The sequence below is a fragment of the Oreochromis niloticus genome, linkage group LG19 (assembly GCF_001858045.2).
Source record: "Oreochromis niloticus isolate F11D_XX linkage group LG19, O_niloticus_UMD_NMBU, whole genome shotgun sequence".
Taxonomy (NCBI): Eukaryota; Metazoa; Chordata; class Actinopteri; order Cichliformes; family Cichlidae; genus Oreochromis; species Oreochromis niloticus.
The window spans coordinates 29435501-29441433 of NC_031983.2; the positions used below are offsets into that span (position 1 = coordinate 29435501).

Sequence of the window (5933 nt, forward strand, 5' to 3'; positions counted from 1 at the left end):
TTTCAGTCTGGATTTCGGGTGAACCACAGCACAGAGACCGCTCTCCTAAAGGTTTTAAATGATATTAGATGTAACTGGGACTCCCAAAAGCTCTCAGTCCTGGTGCTACTGGATCTAAGCGCAGCCTTTGATACAGTAGACCACGCTATACTTTTAAACAGACTGAAACACATGGTGGGCCTCTCTGGTGCTGTACACAACTGGTTCACTTCCTATCTCTCAGACAGAACTTTTATGGTGTGTATGGATACATGCTCCTCTAAGATCCATAAAATGACATGTGGTGTGCCTCAAGGGTCGGTTTTAGGCCCTGTACTTTTAATTTGTATATGCTCCCTCTTGGCGGCGTCATCAGGAGGCATGGAGTGAACTAACACAGTTACGCTGATGATACTCAGCTGTATATCTCCGTGTCTCCTGATGACACCAGACCAATGGATGCCCTTTTTAACTGTATTTTAGATATAAAATCTTGGATGGCAGAAAACTTTTTACAGCTTAACCAGGACAAAACTGAAGTTTTAATCATCGGTCCTGAGGCTCAGAGAGAGAAACTCTTGTCTAAATTACAGACATTTTCACTATGTCCTTCACTACAAGTGAAAAACCTGGGTGTTATTCTTGACTCTGAGCTTGGTTTTATCCCACATATTAAACATGTAACCAAAATTGGATTTTATCATCTAAACAATATAGCCAGAGTCCGCCCTATTCTCTCTCGGGCCAACACGGAGATGCTGATGCATGCTTTTATTACCAGTCGCATTGATTATTGTAATGCCCTGCTCTCTGGTCTCCCCAAAAAGAATATTTCACCTTTGCAACTTTTGCAAAACTCTGCAGCTCGTGTGCTGACGAAGACCAGAGGGCGGGCCCACATTACACCGGTTTTACAATCGCTGCATTGGCTCCCCGTGTGCTTCAGGATCGATTTTAAAGTTCTTTTATTGGTTTTTAAATGTCTTAATGGTCTTGGGCCTTCTTATCTTTCAGATCTGCTTTTACCATACGAACCCTGGCGGACCCTGAGGTCCTCTGGTACTGGCCTTTTGATTGTCCCTAAAGTCAGGACACATACTCACGGAGAGGCAGCTTTTCAGTGGTTCGGTCCTCGACTGTGGAACAGCCTGTCGGAGGAGCTCAGGGCCGCAGAGAACGTACATGTTTTCAAAAACAGGCTCAAGACCCACCTTTTTAATTTAGCTTTTAACTAACGCTTATTTATTTAATGCTTATTTATTCTATCCTGTTATTCTATTTATATTAATTTAGTTTTACCTAATACCTATTGATTGTATTCTTATTCATTTTTTATCTTCTTACTCTGTTTATACTTATATTTATATTATATCCCACTCTTATTTATTTTATCTTTTTATCCTGTTTATATTCTTATTAGGTTATATCTCCAGTGTTTCCTCGGAGGGGGCTCTCTGCACCGGGGCTGTGATCGACCGTGGCTGCTGGGGCTCTGTGGGTCCTCTCAGCCTGGCTGGGGGGCTTCTTTGCCTCCCTCCTGCTGTGTGCCCAGCCTGGAGGCTGCGGTCTGTGATCGGCTCCCGGTGCAGACAGCTCCCTGCGATAGTGTTTCCTCACTTGGCTAATGCGTACCCAGCCCAATTTTACTCTTTAGGTGTGTGTGTGTGTGTGGGGGGGGGGGGGGGGGGAGATGTGTGTATCATGACCGCTTCTGTTAATGACAGTGTGGGGAATGAGTGGGAGGGTGGGGTGGGCTGCTTTTAACCATGTAAAGCACTTTGTGCTACAGTTTGTATGAAAAGTGCTTTATAAATAAAGATTGATTGATTGATTGATTGATAAATGCTGTTTACATCAAAGTATTCTTTACTCATCTGTGAGGTCGTCTGTTCCACAGCTACAACTGGGACCACACTGGGACCAAACTGGGACCAAGCAATCAACAGAACAATGATCCCACACACAGGAAATCTAAAAAGCATTTCTAGGATTTTACTAGTTATTTATTAACAGCATTATTAGTGGAAAACAGGTAAATGTACAAATAAATACTGGATACCAAATCAAACATCCAGAAGAATCCAAGTTTCTTTCTTTCTGTATTTTTAATACAATTTATATAATAAAACATATTATACTTTATTTAATAAAATAAATTTCATTCAAAATAACAGTTAATAAGTAAATAAACTTGAAAACATTTGAGGTTTTTGCAGGAAGTTTGCCTCCATCTCTGTTGTTTTCTAACTTTGAACAGAAACTGATGATGTCAAACGTCAGCTGCAGGTTTTCTGAGAGCAAAGCTGAACTTCTGTATTTACAGGATAATATCTGAGACAAAATCAGTGATTGCTCCACAAAGCACCAGGTTCACCAAACTCTAACTTTCAACTCTGAGTTTCCAGTTTCACAGAAACGCATGTAGGTGACAGGACAGATTCACCATGGCAACGGGTAAACAACGAGCAGAGCTTCAGGGAACTGAGGAAGATGAAGATGATCAATGTGGGGCATGGAGTGTATCTTTAAAATTCATCATCATCATCACTCAGTCACCATCTGGCCAACTTGTAGATTATAGATAAAACTGCAGTTCTGCCAAATTTCACATCTGAGTTTTAAATCCAATGATTCAGCTTCACGGACATGAAGAGCAGGTGGACAAAACTGGAGATAATAATATGAATCAAACAGATGAGACCCAGTTTACTGACAGACCTGTGAGATAAATGTCAGTCTCATCTTCACTAAGATATTCACATCATCTCCACCTCTGATTATTTTCCATCCCTGTAACTGATCACAGCCCCGTAAACGATTGATCCCTGATCAGCGTGTGCTCCGTGTTTAGATTTCTCCTTCTGTGTGAATGTTCACTGCAGTGCGTCTCCTGTTTCCTCTCCTGCTGCTGTTTGTGGCTCCAAAACAAACTGACAGTATTTGGTAGTGAAATGGCGCCACCTCGTGTCTCTATGCGATGCATTTCACTGACGTCACAGCCAGTTAAAGTTAATCCTTCCTGTCTTTGTTACAGGTGATGAGGCTGTCATTGAAGGCCTCGGGACAGATCTGATGGCTGCAGTCTGTTCTGTTATCTCCTAGATGCGTTAGTATTCTCCACCATTAATCCTTATTCTGTTTTGTGCATAACGTAAATCTACATCACAGAGTCAGGGTATCTAATATTGTGTCCACATCTTATGCAGAAGGTGCACTCTGAAACAGACAGGAGACTGTAAGGTGGAGTCAGGGGAGAGTGTAGGTGGTCAGGTGGAAGCTGAAGAAGGAGGAGACAGTCTCTGGGTGGTAGAGTACCAGATGACTGAAGTGCTGAGGTAAGTTATAAATGATATAGTGGTGCATAAACACGCAGAGAGATGCTAACCTGCACACTAACACTGATGTTTATTTATCAACAACATTTTATTAATAATAAACAGGTGTGATGGTGATAAGTAATATAATTCATATCGTTATTATTTGTATTGTAGTTTCTCACTTTGACCACCAGAGGGCAGTGAACACTCATCACAATCACAGTCAGCTGCAAGTAAAAACAGAACAACCTCTGATTCTCACATTACATCAGTCTGTTTAACTCAGTGTTTCTGATGCTGGAAGCTATGATGTGAAAATATAATACAGCAAAACAACCAGTTTCATCACAATTTATTCAAACAACAAGACACGTTTGAGTAAAGGTAGAAACAGCTCAGATAAATTAGGTTCAGTTAAGTCCCTACAAATCAGAGAAAAGCCCAACAATCAGACATCACTCTGTGACCAAAGACCTGGTGACAGAGGGAAGGAAAAACTGCCTTTAACAGGAAGGAGACCCAGGAAGTGCAGCCATCTGCCGCAACTAGTTGAAGGTGGGTCATCGTATCTCCTGATGACTGTCCTGAGGAAGCACTTACACAAAGGAAAAAACATGACAATGACTCAGACTTCTACACTTTACACAGTTCATATCTGAATAATATGATGATGTTTGTTTCTGTATTTATGTGATGATGAGAAAAGTTTGAGTGTGTGAAGCTGACCAGCTGTACAAGGAGACTGGTTTAATGAGGTTCATGTGTGAATCCCAGTTTCACTGAGTTTCATTGCCTTTTACTTCCACGCTCAGACCAGAGCCTTCTTTAACACCTTCTGAGCGTCTTCAGCGAGCTGGTTGAGGATAAAGTTCAGAACTCTGTAGGTCGTGACGAAGGAGAGGCTCATGGCTACCGGGATTCCCACTATGGGAATGAATCTGGACACTTCCTCTGCTCCAATTAATCCAGCTGCTCCTCCAAGTTGGGCGAACACCTTCAGGAAGAGCTCTTTAGTAATTTCCTTCGCAGCCACTGGTGAAATGATGACATCACGCAGCTCAGTGTATGACACAGCTGTTCTGATAGCGAGTCTCTTCAGAGATTGGACATCGAGACCAAACGCATGTACAAAATGTGTGACAGCACCAATCAGCACAGCAACATCAACAGCAACAGAAAGCCCGGGAACGGGAACAGCTGCAGCAGCTGCAGACAGAGTGGCCAAGAGATATAAGTGTACCTTTAAAGCTTTTTCTTCTTGCTGATGACGTCGGGGTTGACGTTGGGCATGACATACAGCAGAGTGTCCCTCTTATCTTTGGGAAGCTCTCTCTCTAAGGTCTCTTGTAAGAGAGAGAAGTCGAACTTGTGGAGCTGAAAACTCGACATGAGGAAGACTCGTGGAGACTCGATGCCTAAGTCTTTGAGTCCTGCGTCACAGAGGAAACATGTCAACACGATCAGGTTCATAAAAATAAAAAACGATTAAAAACTAGATTTAAATGATTTTGAAAACTCGACCTCACTCACGCTGAATGCAGTCGTCTCTGATTTTTGTGAGAGTTTTCTCTTTGCTGGAGTCTGAAACACTTTCCTCGGCTCGGATATCGTTGTCGATCTTTGAGCGAACAAAGTAGAAATTTCTCTTCATCTTCTTAATCTTCTGAGCGAGTTTCACGTCGTTTTCTCTGAAGCGAGTGTCTGAGATGATGAGGAAGAAGTCATACTTGTCAAACCCAACAAGCTTCAGGTATTTCCTCGCTGGGAAGTCTTTGGTTCCGATTCCAGGAAGATCCCATAAAGTGACGTTGGGATTATCTGGATGGGGGTACGGTGTGACCTCTGACATAGTTTCTGTGACACCAGTAGGAGCAGCTCCCTCGTCTCTGTTCTTTATCCCCCTGAAGGCATTAATAAAGGTGGATTTACCTGCACCACTTTCTCCTGTGATGGCGATATTTAACGAGACATTGGTTTGTTTTTCTAAATATTCTTTAATCCTTTTTGCTGCTCCGGCCGTGTCGTTGTTCTTCAGGGCTTCTTTAACTCCAGGAATTTCTTCTGGGCACGAATCATCTGGATCCTCCATGCTGATCCTGACAGAAAGAAAAACATAAAGACTTTTATTCTGGAATGCAGACACATACTATTGATTATCAGTAATGTTACTGACGGCACACGGACACAGCACATGTGGGCAGTAAGTCATTAAAGGTAAAACGGTAAATGTCGGTAAAAGACGTGTTTATATGAGAAAACACTGAGCCCACCAAGTCTCTTCCTGGGGTTTGTTGAGTATTTTTACATCCAATATTAACATTAATTTACAAATAATATCTTTCTATAAACCTGAAAGTTTGCCTTTTCCTTGACTTGAAAAACTAATTTGTGCTTATTCTCATTCTTGTTCTGATAGGACAGCAAACCTGTCTCTTAACTAAGTTTAAGGTAACAGCAGGTACTCACTGGATTCCTCGTACTGTTGACACACACACAGCTGGATCAGCAACAACTGCGATCGGTGCTTCACTTTGTTCTCACCTGGTTGTTATACAGGTGCAGTACAGGTGAGGGCAGATCCTTAGAGAGCGACCAATGAAAATGCTGCAACCTGAACCAACCAGTTTGTTTTTACTC

General features: G+C 42.2%; 1 pseudogene; it reads right to left on the reverse strand.

Annotated features, from left to right (window-relative positions):
* Positions 1-3631: 3631 nt before the first annotated feature.
* Positions 3632-5933, reverse strand: LOC109200449 (interferon-inducible GTPase 5-like; annotated as a pseudogene).